We start from the raw sequence: 16,938 nt of genomic DNA, 5'->3' as shown, positions 1-16,938 counted from the left end.
AGCGCGGGTAGCGTTGGCGTCGCCACCGCCGGAGCTCCGCCGAGCGCCGGCCTCGCGCGCAGCCTCTTCTTGCCACCGCGGATGACCACGGCGACGGGTGGCGTCGCGCCGGCGCCGTCCCGTGCCGCCGCCGCACCGTTGAAGCTCCCCAATGCGGCGCGGCCGAAGAAGGGCAAAACTTCGGCGAAGAAAAACAAGGCGGCGGACGGCTCCGGCGGCACGAAGGCGAGGGGAAAGAAGCTTGCAGGGCGTTCGACGGCCGCGGCGGCTACCGAAGTGCCGGCGAGCTCACTCGTTGAGCCGTCCGCCGACGCGCACCATGTGTTCGACGAAATGCCCCCAAGGTGAAAAATATTCTAACTTTTATTTTCTTTTTGTTTTTCAATGCATCATCACATATAGATATCTTATTTGCATTGTTTAAAAAATTTTGTAGTCTCAATGATGATGCATACATGTCAACTATGGGTGTTGGGTCCAACAATTCGCATTGGTCTCAAACCAATGACATCCATTTGGAAGACCATGAATTTGAGGTGGACGAGGAGGGTGAGGGCATTGTCGACGCGCCGAAAGGAAGAGCGGGCAATTACAGCACCAACGATGACAAGTTACTATGCAATACTTATTTGCAAGTGTCAAGGGATCCATCCATTGGAGGTGATCAAAGTAGAGATGCGTATTGGGGGCGAATGAAAGAATACTTTGATGCTCACAACATGAGTGGAATTGACCGCTCGGAGAGATCACTTTGGTCCCGATGGTCCACAATCAACTCGGATTGTCAAAAGTGGGTGGCCGCACAAAAGTCAGTTGACAAGATTAACCCAAGTGGCACAAATGAGGATGATAGAGTAAGTGGCATCTCATATATGTTCATCTCATACTTGTTTTTGTTGTCCGAAGTGCTAACTTGTTTTGTTTTTCTTGTAGTACAACATTGCACAAAACTTGTTCAAAGAAGAGACGAGGAAAACCAAGAAGTGGAAGATCAAGAAAGGAAGGTTCTTTACCTTGTCTCATTGCTATGAAGTGTATTTAAAGAATGATGAGAAATGGAAGAATCGTGATGGTTTGGATGATTTGCATTTGAGCAACAAACGCAAGGTGGATGATGATGAGGAGGAGGATGATGCATCAAGTGATGACGACAAGAGAAGCCCCACACCCAACTCGGTTTCATACTCGAAGCCAAAACGACCGGATGGGTGCAAGAAAGACAAAACCGAAAAGAAGAAGAGGAAAGGAGATGATGAGCTCAAAAATGCTATGGAAGCTATTGTGAAGGCAAGAAAATAAGCCAACGAGGTGAGGAAAATGGCAAGGAATCAAGATGCCGCGGCCGAGGAGAGGAGGTTGGCGGCCGAGGAGAGGAGGGTGGCCGCCGAGGAGAGGAAAGTGGCATTGGAGGAGAGGAAGGTGGGCATGGAGGAGCGATCTAGGTTGTTGGAATGGGAAAAGCATTTGTTCTTCTTGGACACATCTTCGTTCAATGGTGCGCAAAAGGAATATGTCAACCTTGCTCGTGAAGAAGTCTTGATCCAAAAAAGAGCCATGATCCGCACAATGGGTGGCGGTGGCCTTGGCGGCGCCATGGGAGCCATGGGTGGCTTCGGCGCCATGGGAGGCATGGGTGCACCTCCGGCCGCCATGGGAGGCATTGGTGGCTTCGACGCCATGGGAGGCATGGGTGGCTTGGGCGCCATGGGAGGCATGGGCGCACCTCCGGCCGCCATGGGAGGCATGGGTGGCTTCGGAGCACCCTCTGACACTATGGCCGCCATGGGAGGCATGAATTTCGCTACTCTTATGGGAGGCATGGGTGCACCTCCGGCCATGGGTGGAATGTCTTGAACTTTTACTTTGCATTTTGAACTTGGTTGGACGAACTTGTGGGCATGACTTGGTTGGAAGATGTTTGTGGACAAATTACACATGTTCATTGCATTTTGATAATTGTTTCGAAACCCAAGTCACGCGCGCCGGGCGAGTCGCGCGCGCTGTATTTCTGCGCGCTGCTGGAGCGGCGTGCGCGCGCTGCATTATAGCGCGGTTGCTGGATCCAGCGCTCGCGGCCGCGCTAAACCAGTCGAAGGACGCGCGGCAAACAGGTTTTTTGCGCGCGGCGCATAGCGCGGCTATTGAAGATGCTCTTAATTTTTGGAGCGGGCCTAGAACACGAGGGGACAAAAAAACACCCTTCAACAACAGCCAAACCGTAAAATAAAGCTGTAAGTGCTGCAAATATACGGCACTTTGGCAGCTGCATCAAAATCTCGCGGCTCTAACCGGACATGCACCTCCGACGCCTTCCATGCATTTTCAGTTCAGTACGTAGATGGCCTCCGGTTCCCTTCTGGACATGCACCTTCGCTGCCTTCTATGCATTTTCAGTTCAGTACTAAACGTATGCACCTTCAGAGTTTAGGCTAGCTAGTGTACAGGGTTTTGGCACATTCAGGCTAGCGAATGTACAAAGTAGTAATTTTAAAGTTGATCAAGTTGCACTTTTTTTTAGAAAAGAAGGATGTACCTCCGGCCTCTGCATCTAGGATGATGCATGCAGCTATATTATTAATTATTCACAAAGACCATATACAAGGTGATACATCAATAAGTCTGAAGTCATCATCTGTTGCACATAATTTTCAATATCCAATTTCATCATCTGTTGGATAAGAATTTCCTTCTTGTTGTTTGATTTAGTTACTTAATGTAATTTGGTTCTATTTTGTCGAATATAGCCCATTGGGCCAGGGTGGGCCAGCAGTGTACTGTACATATACACTTATTTTTTTCTTTTATTTTTTTAGCTTTTCTCCTATGGTATAAATGCTGTTTTCAGATCTCAGGGTGGGCCATGGCCCACCCTGGCCACCCCCTACCTCCGCCACTTGCATGTCACAAATACCTTGTTTCAACCTAATTATGAATGGCATGTTTTATTTACATGTGTATTAAAAGAGAAGAAGGGCAAAAAAAATTGATGGACGGATTTGTAGTTCAATTCAATATGTTTTTGATTATGTGTGCGGTGATCTTGCAAAGATAAATTCTCTTTGAAGTTCATATTTTGTTTAATACATATGCAATTGTGGAGAACAAATTTGTGGTGTGGTGCCCTATCTTAGGGCAGCAATTGGAGCAGTTATGCCCTATTTGGTGCCCTATTTTAGGGCAGCTGTTGGAAACGGCGCCTTGTTGTGCCAAAAAATTAATATTTTCGTGCTTTCCTGTTTTCCCAAAACTAAGGCTGCTATTGGAGATTCTCGGGCATGACCTGTGGAGGCAGCACCTTGCCCCGTGCATTCCATAGAGACATTTGTTTTGAAGCTGCTATCAAGACAAACCATTGCTCAATAGTAGAAGTGGCCCTTTCTTAGTCTCTCGTCACTAGTTCTTTCCTTTTTCTTCATGATCTCTCCCAAGCAAAAAAATAAAATAAACATACTAGCATGCAGTGCCTCAGCCACTACCATTTAAACACTTTTGTCAGTGAGGAACTGAGCTCCTCCACAAGATCCTCTTAGCCTATGTAGACAACATCTTTTATTTTAGATGTACTGATTGAGCCGATGTGATAGCTGAGACGGAGGTCCAAACATGTAGCATTGGCCATGCCCTAAAAAGCTAGTGTAGCAGACTATGCCCCCATCTAACGCTAAATCATGAAAAATAATAATGATACAGTCAGATATCATATATGATTGTCACATGTATATGTCATAGATAAATATTTCAATCACATATAGCTACTAGCAACTAGCACAACAACCACATGTTATTTTATATCACTTGCACGGAACATAGTTTTTGATGCATGTATGTCAACCAATAAGCACCCAACCAAAGCAACAGTTAGTGCATAACTTTCACATAACTATAGGATGCCCTAGCACATAACATCCAGCTAACATAACACCCAGCCATAGCAAATTAAGTGCAAACTTGCACCCAACAAGACGCAAACTTGGAAAGTACATAATTGGAGATTGTCCAGTCTAGTAAATGACTTAGATAACAAAAGGTACATAACTTCGACAGTCTAGCAACTGGTGGGACTAAAGGCACACCTGCACACTAAAACAATAGGATGACAAACTACAAACAAATAGCCTTATAGTTGCACAGTGCAATGCAAACATTGAATCAGTCTAAATCGGCAGAGGCCAAGTGAGACTCATCTTGGAATAGCTTGATTATCTTCTGATTCCGAATACAAAGAATTGGAAGAAGTAGAAAGCATGGGGTCTTCTTCGATGCTATTAAGAATAGAGTGCATGCTCTTTTCCTCTTATTCCTAGATGGTGCAAACATCTTCCTTCTTCTTGTGTGCACTTGTGATGTTGATGTCTCCTGTTGAGCTTGAGCTTCATTACCAAAATGTTTGCAGACATTATCATCGAGAACAATCCCAATAATGAACTCATTGTCTTCATCCTCCAGAACATCATCGATGGTCTTCTCTCTGGGGTCTCTATTCTTCTTCTCTCTGAAGCTTCATCCTAGAGCTGAATTCGATGAAATCAAGATCCCTCAACCTATCTTGTACTTTGATATGCTTTTTATTCCTAAACATATTTTAGTGTAGGATAGGAAAATTAAGTGTTAACAAAATTCAAGGAACACATGGTCACATATGAGCATAGAAATCAACTATATTTTGTAGACTTGTAGAGTGATAGTTCCCTTCCTGTCTTTGTTCAAACCCCGACTAATTTCTGCCGCAAGCTGAAGAGTTGCATGTCAATGTGATGTGCTTATACTATTTTCATCGTCCTGAGTAGTCTACTCATCCCGCCTCTTCATGTTGTCTCTAGTAGATCTCTTTTTAAGTATTTTTCGCATGTGCTCAAATTATGCACACTAGACGAGATGCACCTTGGAGGAACTATAACCTTAACCTTATTTTCTAGTGTCCCCGGAATGCATTTTTTCAAAATAAATAATTTATTAGAAACTAATGATTTAGAATTAACACATGAGTATGAGTGAACTAAATGAAGCTTGCTTAGAATAATTATACCTCCCAAGACCTATTGTCGGCAATGTCGAAGTTCAAAAGACAACAACACATAACCGGTATTTAAAAGGAAGGTGCAATTATGAATTCCAAAGACAAGAATTTTGTTGTCTCGGGTAGCTGGTGTCTCCTCTTGACCCTTCCTCTTCTTTACAGACATTTTTGTCGACTGCACCTAAAACATAATGTCATTATCGCCATGACATTTCGGCGATACTATACAAAACACTCTTTCTGAAAAGCACGTCTTGTGTAATGCACCAAACTTTATAATGGTGACGAGACCTGGTACACTCCCCTCCAATATTCCTATTGACAATAGGGAAAACTTATTGATGTTTGTACTTACAACATGGTAATATGATTTTAATTCTAGAGAAGTATAATCAACAAAAAAAAATCAAGTTGTTTGGATAACATAAAAGGTGTTGGGCAAAATTGCTAAGTTGTAATTTTGTAAAGAGTCATAGAAATAAACCACCTACAAGAAAAAAATTTCATTTAGACCTAGAATAGTTTCATTAGACATGTGTAGATAGGTCAACACCATCTACTGGACTATCTTTAAAACTTTGTTCTCTCCATGCTTGCATTAGACATGGTCTCTGTACAGACATGGTGAACAAGTCTAAGACAAGAGTGGGATAAAAAATGTTCGACAAAAGTGTGTAATTAATGCTTGAATTTATTACATCAAGTGAGATATATAATCTAGTAACACGAGAGGAGAAGATACATACCTTCCATAACATAATGAATCATAGTTTTCAACATAAAATATATACCTTTTCTAGTAGCATGAGTTAAAGAATTTTAATTATTCTTTAGAACATAGATACAAAAGCTAGCCACACCTTTAACATATATAAATGTTACAAGTTTCAAGAAGAGTTATAGGCTAGCACAACACCATTAGAATAATTTGATATATCATTCTAAATTCTAAGGCCTAAACTATAAACCCTAAACATTGATTTCTGATTCTAAATACAACAATTAACCCTAAAAATATACTATCTTAAAACGGCTAAACCTACAAAAATCCATCAAAGGAGAGGGTGCTAACACTTGGAATTTTACCATGCTGGATCCTGGACGATGTTGACGTAAGGGTTCCTCCGAGGTGATGCACTCTATGGGTCGAAGCCTCATTGGAGTTAAGAAGCACTGACATTCTCCTCCCGACAACTGCCACCCCCTCGTGCCATCCCAGTTGCCTTGTTCGATGGCTTAGCCCATCGGATTTGTGATGGTGGCGCCCGTTTGAGGGGGCCTTGTTCAATGGCGTGGTGATACGTCTCCAACGTATATATAATTTATGAAGTACTCATGCCATGTTTACAATGATTTTGTATGGTTTTGTTGCACATTTTATATGATTTTTGGGAACTAACCTATTAACCTAGTGCCCAGTGCCAGTTTTTGTTTTTGGCTATTTCTTCGTTTCGCAGAAGAGCCATACCAAACAAAGTTCAAATGCAATAAAAATTTACGGTAACTTTTTATGGACAAGAAGAGACCCAGGAGGCTTCGGAGAAGGGCCAGACGAGGTCCGGGGGGGCCAAAACCTAGATGACACTTGCCCTAGGGAACCACCTGAGCTTGTGGGTCCCTCAGGAACCCCCCTAACGTGAATCCAATGCTGAAAATCCTATAAATCCATAAACCCCCGAAAGTTAACCTAGATGAGTTTTTCGCCGCTACAAGCCTCTGTTCCGAAGCAATATCATCCGGAGTTCAACTCTGGCTTTCTGCCAGAAGGGGGAAGTCATCACCAGAAGCCATCTTCATCATCCCCACTGCTTCCATGATCAGGCGGGAGTAGTTCACCCCTGGGGCTGAGGGTATGTACCAGTAGCTATGTGTTTGATCTCTCTCTCTCTCTCTCTCTCTCTCTCTCTCTCGTGATCTTGATAGGGCACGATATTGATGTACCATGAGCTTTGTTAATATAGTGGAATTTCTTCCCTCTTTATCTTTGCTGTGGTGAATTGCGTCTTGCTCTTTGAGGTTTCGTTATGTTGGATTGAATATTGGATTTGAGATCACCCGATGTATGTCCTGCATGTGCATACCCTCGTGACAATGGGGTATTCTATTGAGTCACTTGATATATGTTTTGGTAATCAACTTGCGGATTCCCGTGGTGACATTGGGGTAATCTATTTTCATCCTACTTTCTCTGATAGAAACGTTGGAGTGATTCTTTTTCGCACGTTGAGGGATTGTTAGATGATTCAATTATGTTAGCACTGTTGAGAGATTGCACTAGTGAAAGTATGAACCCTAGGCCTTTGTTTCCAAGCATTGCAACACCATTTTTATTCGCTTTTGCTACTTGCTACCTTGCTGTTTTTATTTATTCAGATTATAAAAATATATTTCTATCATCCGTATTACACTTGTATCACCATCTTTTCGCTGAACTAGTGCACCTATACAATTGATAACCGTATTGGGTGTGTTGGGGACACAACAGATTTCTCGTATTTGATTGCAGGGTTGTTTGAGAGAGACCATCTCCATCCTACATCTCCCACGGAATGATAAACCTTAGGTCACCCACTTGAGGGAAGTTGTTGCTGTCTTATAGAACTCTGCGCTTGGAGGCCCAACCGAGTCTACAAGAATAAAAGTTGCATAATAGACTGTTGGAAATATTCCCTAGAGGCAATAATAAAAGTATTATTATTATATTTCCTTGTTCATGATAATTGTCTTTTATTCATGCTATAACTGTATTATCCGGAAATCGTAATACACGTGTGAATACATAGACCACAATATGTCCCTAGTGAGCCTCTAGTTGACTAGCTCGTTGTGATCAACAGATAGTCATGGTTTCCTGGCTATGGACATTGGATGTCGTTGATAATGGGATCACATCATTAGGAGAATGATGTGATGGACAAGACCCAATCCTAAGCATAGCACAAAGATCGTGTAGTTCGTTTGCTAGAGCTTTGCCAATGTCAAGTATCTCTTCCTTTGACCATGAGAGCGTGTAACTCCTGGATACCGTAGGAGTGCTTTGGGTGTATCAAACGTCACAACGTAACTGGGTGACTATAAAGGTGCACTACAGGTATCTCCGAAAGTATCTATTGTTTTATGCGGATCGAGACTGGGATTTGTCACTCCTTGTAAACGGAGAGGTATCTCTGGGCCCACTCGGTAGGACATCATCATATGCGCAATGTGACCAAGGAGTTGATCACGGGATGATGTGTTACGGAACGAGTAAAGTGACTTGCCGGTAACGAGATTGAACAAGGTATTGGATACCGACGATCGAATCTCGGGCAAGTAACATACCGATAGACAAAGGGAATTGAATACGGGATTGATTAAGTCCTTGACATCGTGGTTCATCCGATGAGATCATCGTGGAGCATGTGGGAGCCATCATGGGTATCCAGATCCCGCTATTGGTTATTGACCGGAGAACGTCTCGGTCATGTCTACAGGTCTCCCGAACCCGTAGGGTCTACACACTTAAGGTTCGATGACGCTAGGGTTATAAAGGAAGTTTGTATGTGGTTACCGAATGTTGTTCGGAGTCCCGGATGAGATCCCGGACGTCACGAGGAGTTCCGGAATGGTCCGGAGGTAAAGATTTATATATGGGAAGTCCTATTTTGGCCACCGGAAAATGTTCGGGATTTTTCGGTATTGTACCGGGAAGGTTCTAGAAGGTTCCGGAGTGGGGCCCACCTGCATGGGGGGACCCACATGGACGTGGGTAGTGGGGGCAAGGCCCCACACCCCTGGTCAAGGCGCACCAAGATCCCCCCTTAGAAGGAATAAGATCATATCCCGAAGGGATAAGATCAAGATCCCTAAAAAGGGGGGATAACAATCGGTGGGGAAGGAAATAATGAGATTTCTGTCCTCCCACCTTGCCCAACGCCCCAATGGACTTGGAGGGCAAGAAACCAGCCCCTCCACCCCTATATATAGTGGGGAGGCGCATGGGAGCTACACACGAAGTTCTGGCGCAGCCCTCTACCTCTCTTCCTACTCCTCCTCTCCCATGGTGCTTGGCGAAGCCCTGCTGGATTGCCACGCTCCTCCACCACCACCACGCCGTTGTGCTGCTGTTGGATGGAGTCTTCCTCAACCTCTCCCTCTCTCCTTGCTGGATCAAGGCGTGGGAGACGTCACCGGGCTGTACGTGTGTTGAACGCGGAGGTGCCGTGCGTTCGGCACTTGATCATCGGTGATTTGAATCACGACGAGTACGACTCCATCAACCCCGTTCACTTGAACGCTTCCGCTTAGCGATCTACAAGGGTATGTAGATGCATTCTCTTTCTACTCGTTGCTGGTCTCTCCATAGATAGATCTTGGTGACACGTAGGAAAATTTTGAATTTCTGCTACGTTCCCCAACAGTGGCATCATGAGCTAGGTCTATTGCGTAGATTCTTTGCACGAGTAGAACACAAAGTAGTTGTGGGCGTTGATGTTGTTCAATATGCTTACCGTTACTAGTCCAATCTTGTTTCGATGGTATTGTGGGATGAAGCGGCCCGCACCGACCTTACACGTACTCTTACGTGAGACAGGTTCCACCGATTGACATGCACTTGGTGCATAAGGTGGCTAGCGGGTGCCAGTCTCTCCCACTTTAGTCAGAACGGATTCGATGAAAAGGGTCCTTATGAAGGGTAAATAGCAATTGGCATATCACGTTGTGGTTTTGCGTAGGTAAGAAACGTTCTTGCTAGAAACCCATAGCAGCCACGTAAAACATGCAAACAACAATTAGAGGACGTCTAACTTGTTTTTGCAGGGTATGCTATGTGATGTGATATGGCCAAAAGGATGTGATGAATGATATGTGATGTATGAGATTGATCATGTTCTTGTAATAGGATTCACGACTTGCATGTCGATGAGTATGACAACCGGCAGGAGCCATAGGAGTTGTCTTTATTTTTTGTATGACCTGCGTGTCATTAAAGAACGCTATGTAAACTACTTTACTTTATTGCTAAACGCGTTAGCCATAGAAGTAGAAGTAGTCGTTGGCGTGACAACTTCATGAAGACACGATGATGGCGATCATGATGATGGAGATCATGGTGTCATGCCGGTGACGATGATGATCATGGAGCCCCGAAGATGAAGATCAAAAGGAGCAATATGATATTGGCCATATCATGTCACTATTTGATTGCATGTGATGTTTATCATGTTTATGCATCTTGTCTACTTAGGACGACGGTAGTAAATAAGATGATCCCTTACAAAATTTCAAGAAGTGTTCTCCCCTAACTGTGCACCGTTGCTACAGTTCGTCGCTTCTAAGCACCACGTGATGATCGGGTGTGATGGATTCTTACGTTCACATACAACGGGTGTAAGACAGTTTTACACAGCGAAAACACTTAGGGTTAACTTGACGAGCCTAGCATGTGCAGACATGGCCTCGGAACACGGAGACCGAAAGGTCGAGCATGAGTCGTATAGTAGATATGATCAACATGAAGATGTTCACCGACGTAAACTAGTCCGTCTCACGTGATGATCGGACACGGCCTAGTTGACTCGGATCATGTAATCACTTAGATGACTAGAGGGATGTCTATCTGAGTGGGAGTTCATAAGATGAACTTAATTATCCTGAACATAGTCAAAAGACCTTTTGCAAATTATGTCATAGCTCACGCTATAGTTCTACTGTCTAGATATGTTCCTAGAGAAAATATAGTTAAAAGTTGACAGTAGCAATTATGCGAACAGTAGAAAGCTTATGTCCTTAATGCACTGCTCAGTGTGCTGAACCCCAAACGTCGTTTGTGGATGTTTCGAACATCGAACATACACGTTTTGATAACTACGTGATAGTTCAGTTAAATGGTTTAAGTAGAGGCACCAAAGACATTTTCGAAACGTCGCGGAACATATGAGATGTTTCGAGGGCTGAAATTGGGATTTCAGGCTCGTGCCCATGTCAAGAGGTATGAGACCTCTGGCGATTTTCTTAGCCTGCAAACTAAGGGAGAAAAGCTCAATCGTTGAGCTTGTGCTCAGATTGTCTGAGTGCAACAATCACTTGAATCAAGTGGGAGTTAATCTTCCAGATGAGATAGTGATGTTTCCCCAAAGTCATTGCCACCAAGCTGCTAGAGCTTCGTGATGAACTATAACATATCAGGGATAGATATGATGATCCTTGAGGTATTCGCGATGTTTGACACCGCGAAAGTAGAAATCAAGAAGGAGCATCAATTGTTGATGGTTGGTGAAACCACTAGTTTCAAGAAGGGCAAGGGAAGAAGGGATACTTCATGAAACGGCAAATCAACTGCTGCTCCAGTGAAGAAACCCAAGGTTGAACCCAAACCCGAGACTAAGTGCTTCTGTAATAAGGGGAACAGTCACTAGAGCAGAATTACCCTAGATACTTGGTAGATGAGAAGGCTGACAAGGTCAATAGAAGTATATTGGATATACATTATGTTAATGTGTACTTTACTAGTACTCCTAGTAGCACCAGGGTATAAGATACCGGTTCGGTTGCTAAGTGTTAGTAACTCGAAATAAAAGCTACGGCATAAACGGAGACTAGCTAAAGGTGAGCTGACGATATGTGTTGGAAGTGTTTCCAATGTTGATATGATCAAGCATCGCACGCTCCCTCTACCATCGAGATTTGGTGTTTGCGTTGAGCATAGACATGATTGGATTATGTCTATCGCAATACGGTTATTCATTTAAAGAGAATAATGGTTACTCTATTTATTTGAATAATACCTTCGATGGTCTTGCACCTAAATAAAGGGTTTATTGAATCTCGATCGTAGTGATACACATTTTCATGCCAAAAGATATAAGATAGTAATGATAGTACCACTTACTTGTGGCACTGCCATGTAAGTCATAATGGTATAAAACGCATGAAGAAGCTCCATGTTGATGGATCTTTGGACTCACTCGTTTTGAAAAGTTTGAGACATGCGAACCATGTCTATTGGTGTATATGCATGAAGAAACTCCATGCAAATGGATCGTTCGGACTCACTTGATTTTGAATCACTTGAGATATGCAAATCATACCACATGGGCAAGATGACTGAAAAGCCTCATTTTCAGTAAGATGGAACAAGATAGCAACTTGTTGGAAGTAACACATTTTGATGTGTGCAGTCGAATGAGTGCTGAGGCATGCAGTGAATATCATTATGTACTTACTTCACAGATGATTCGAGTAAATGTTGAGTATATTTACTTGATGAAACACAAGTCTGAATTATTGAATGGTTCAAGTAATTTCAGAGTGAAGTAGCAGATCATTGTGACAAGAGGATAAAATGTCTATGATATGATCATAGAGATGAATATCTGAGTTACGAGTTTTGGCACACAACTAAGACATTGTGGAAATTGTTTTACAATTAATACTGCCTGGAACACCATAGAGTGATGGTGTGTCCGAACATCATAGTTGCACCCTATTGGATATGGTGCGTACCATGATGTCTCTTATCGAATTACCACTATCGTTCATGGGTTAGGCATTAGAGACAACCACATTCACTTTAAATAGGGCACCACGTAATTCCGATGAGATGACACCGTATGAATTATGGTTTAGAGAAACCTAAGTTGTCGTTTCTTAAAGGTTTGGGGCTGCGACGCTTATGTGAAAAAGTTTCAGGATTAAGCTCGAACCCAAAGCGGATAAAATGCATCTTCATAGGACACCCAGAATAGTTGGGTATACCTCCTAATTCAGATCCGAAAGCAATATGGATTGTTTCTTGAATCGGGTCCTTTCTCGAGGAAAGGTTTCTCTCGAAAGAGTTGAGTGGGAGGATGGTGGAGACTTGATGAGGTTATTGAACCGTCTCTTCAACTAGTGTGTGGCAGGGCACAGGAAGTTGTTCCTGTGGCACCTACACCAATTGAAGTGGAAGCTTATGATATTGATCATGAAACTTCGGATCAAGTCACTACCAAACCTCGTAGGACGACAAGGACACGTACTACTTCAGAGTGGTAAGGTGATCCTGTCTTGAAGGTCATGTTGCTAGACAACAATGAACCTACGAGCTATGGAGAAGCGATGGTGGGCCCGAATTCCGACAAATGGTTAGAAGCCATGAAATCCGAGATAGTATCCATATATCAGAACAAAGCATGGACTTTGATGGACTTGCCCGATGATCGGCAATCCATTGAGATAAATGGATCTTTTAAGAAGAAGACGGACGTGGATGGTAATGTCACCATCTATGAAGCTCGACTTGTGGCGAAGTGTTTTCCGACAAGTTCAAGGAGTTGACTACGATTTTCTCACTCGTAGCGATGCTTAAAGTCCGTCGGAATCATGTTAGCATTAGCTGCATTTATGAAATCTGGCAGATGGATGTCAAGACAAGTTTCCTTACTAGTTTTCGTAAGGAAAGGTTGTATGCAATACAATCAGAAAAGTTTTGTCGATCCTAAGGATGCTAAAAGGTATGCTAGCTCCAGCGATCCTTTTAAGGACTGGAGTAAGCATCTCGGAGTTGGAATGTACGCTTTGATGAGATGATCAAAGATTTTGGATTTATACAAAGTTTATAAGAAACTTGTATTTCCAAAGAAGTGAGTGGGAGCACTATAAAATTTCTGATGAGTATATGTTGTCGACATATTGATGATCAGAGATGATGTAGAATTTCTAGAAAGCATATAGGGTTATTTGGAAGGTGTTTTTCAATGGAAAGCCTGGATTAAGCTACTTGAACATTGAGCATCAAGATCTATAAGGATAGATCAAAATGCTTAATAATACTTTCAAATGAGCGCATACCTTGACATGATCTTGAAGGTGTTCAAGATGGACCAGTCAAAGAAGGAGTTCTTGCCTGAGTTGTAAGGTACGAAGTTAAGACTTAAAGCTCGACCACGGCAGAATAGAGAGAAAGGACGAAGGTCGTCCCCTATGCTTAAGACGTAGGCTCTTCAGTATGCTATGCTGTGTACCGCACCTGAAGTGTGCCTTGCCATGAGTCAGTCAAGGGGTACAAGAGTGATCCAAGAATGGCTCACAGGACAGCGGTCAAAGTTATCCTTAGTAACTAGTGGACTAAGGAATTTTCTCGATTATGGAGGTGGTAAAAGAGTTCGTCGTAAAGGTTACGACGATGCAAGCTTGACACCTATCCGGATAGCTCTGAGTAGAGAGACCGGATACATATAATGGAGCAATAATTTAGAATAGCTCCAAGTAAAACAGTTGTTTGGAATAGCTCCAAATAGAGCGTGGTAGCTGCATCTAGGAGATGACATAGAGATTTGTAAAGCACACACGGATCTGAAAGGTTCAGACCTGTTGACTAAAACCTCTCTCACAAGCAACATGATCAAACATAAAACTCATTGAGTGTTAATCACATAGTGATGTGAACTAGACTACTGACTCTAGTAAACTCTTGGGTATTAGTCACATGGCGATGTGACCTGTGAGTGTTAATCACATGGCGATGTGAACTAGATTATTGACTCTAGTGCAAGTGGGAGACTGTTGGAAATATGCCCTAGAGGCAATAATAAAAGTATTATTATTATATTTCCTTGTTCATGATAATTGTCTTTTATTCATGCTATAACTGTATTATCCGGAAATCGTAATACACGTGTGAATACATATACCACAATATGTCCCTAGTGAGCCTCTAGTTGACTAGCTCGTTGTGATCAACAGATAGTCATGGTTTCCTGGCTATGGACATTGGATGTCGTTGATAACGGGATCACATCATTAGGAGAATGATGTGATGGACAAGACCCAATCCTAAGACTAGCACAAAGATCGTGTAGTTCGTTTGCTAGAGCTTTGCCAATGTCAAGTATCTCTTCCTTTTGACCATGAGATCGTGTAACTCCTGGATACCGTAGGAGTGCCTTGGGTGTATCAAACGTCACAACGTAACTGGGTGACTATAAAGGTGCACTACAGGTATCTCCGAAAGTATCTATTGTTTTATGCGGATCAAGACTGGGATTTGTCACTCCGTGTAAACGGAGAGGTATCTCTGGGCCCACTCGGTAGGACATCATCATATGCGCAATGTGACCAAGGAGTTGATCACGGGATGATGTGTTACGGAACGAGTAAAGTGACTTGCCGGTAACGAGATTGAACAAGGTATCGGTATACCGACGATCGAATCTCGGGCAAGTAAAATACCGCTAGACAAAGGGAATTGTATACGGGATCGATTGAGTCCTTGACATCGTGGTTCATCCGATGAGATCATCGTGGAACATGTGGGAGCCAACATGGGTATCCAGATCCCGCTGTTGGTTATTGACCGAAGAACGTCTCGGTCATGTCTGCATGTCTCCCGAACCCGTAGGGTCTACACACTTAAGGTTCGATGACGCTAGGGTTATAAAGGAAGCTTGTATGTGGTTACCGAATGTTGTTCGGAGTCCCGGATGAGATCTCGGACGTCACGAGGAGTTCCGGAATGGTCCGGAGGTAAAGATTTATATATAGGAAGTCCTGTTTCGGCCATCGGGACAAGTTTCGGGGTCATCAGTATTGTACCGAGACCACCGGAAGGGTCCCGGGGGCCCACCGGGTGGGGCCACCTGCCCCGGGGGGCCACATGGGCTGTAGGGGGTGCGTCTTGGCCTACATGGGCCAAGGGCACCAGCCCCAAGAGGCCCATGCGCCTAGGGAACCCTAGAGGGAAGAGTCCTCAAAGGGGAAGGCACCTCCGAGGTGCCTTGGGGAGGATGGACTCCTCCCCCCCTCTTGGCCGCACCCCTTTCTTGGAGTAAGGGGCAAGGCTGCGCCTCCCCCCTCTCCCCTGCCCCTATATATAGTGGAGGGGAGGGAGGGCATCCACACCTGAGCCCTTGGCGCCTCCCTCCCTCCCGTGACACCTCCTCCTCTCCCGTAGGTGCTTGGCGAAGCCCTGCAGGATTGCCACGCTCCTCCATCACCACCACGCCGTTGTGCTGCTGCTGGATGGAGTCTTCCTCAACCTCTCCCTCTCTCCTTGCTGGATCAAGGCATGGGAGACATCGTCGAGCTGTACGTGTGTTGAACGCGGAGGTGCCGTCCGTTCGGCACTAGGATCATCGGTGATCTGAATCACGACGAGTACGACTCCATCAACCCCGTTCACTTGAACGCTTCCGCTTAGCGATCTACAAGGGTATGTAGATGCACTCTCCTTCTACTCGTAGCTGGTTTCTCCATAGATAGATCTTGGTGACGCGTAGGAAAATTTTGAATTTCTGCTACGTTCCCCAACATAGACATCATGTGGTCTGGAGAATCTACCACAATGGAGTCTTGGGTCAATTTTGTGGCTAAGTAAATCTGCCATGGTGCCGGCTCAGTTCGTCGGAGGACTTGGTCGATGTAGTTCAGTAGCGAAGACATAGTGAATGTCTCGCGTGCTCAGGAAGGTGAACTTTGCGGCGACGGTGATAAGATTTGGTCGTTGGCCGAGGAAGGGACATAAATGAGGAGGGATAAAGGAGTATCTGAATAACATGAGAAGGGGATTGCCTGCGGCCCGTGGTACTCACTAACTAGAAATGGTTTTCTCTCAAAAAAAATAAGTAGAAATGGTTTAGAGAAAACCGTCTGCGTTGGAGAGAAACTAGAGACGATTTTGTTCTACTAACCGCCTCAACGTTTTCATGTAGGAGGTTTCAGAATTCTAACTGCTTCAGACACTTTCTATAACAAGAATAATCACCTCCGGTGTAGGGATTACATGCCTCTTAAATCTCTTGGGTCACAACTGCCGCCAAGGGACACTTCTAATGCTTGTTTCTATACTAGCAGCTAACCAAATGCAATGACATATCACCATCTTTGTGTACAAGTTCCAATACGTATGCACTTCTCCTCCCGAACCATCGACTAAACATGCTAGCCCTCTTTTCTTAAGACCA

The sequence above is a fragment of the Triticum dicoccoides genome, chromosome 1B (assembly GCF_002162155.2).
Source record: "Triticum dicoccoides isolate Atlit2015 ecotype Zavitan chromosome 1B, WEW_v2.0, whole genome shotgun sequence".
NCBI classification, from domain to species: domain Eukaryota; kingdom Viridiplantae; phylum Streptophyta; class Magnoliopsida; order Poales; family Poaceae; genus Triticum; species Triticum dicoccoides.
This window is presented reverse-complemented; position numbering follows the sequence as displayed.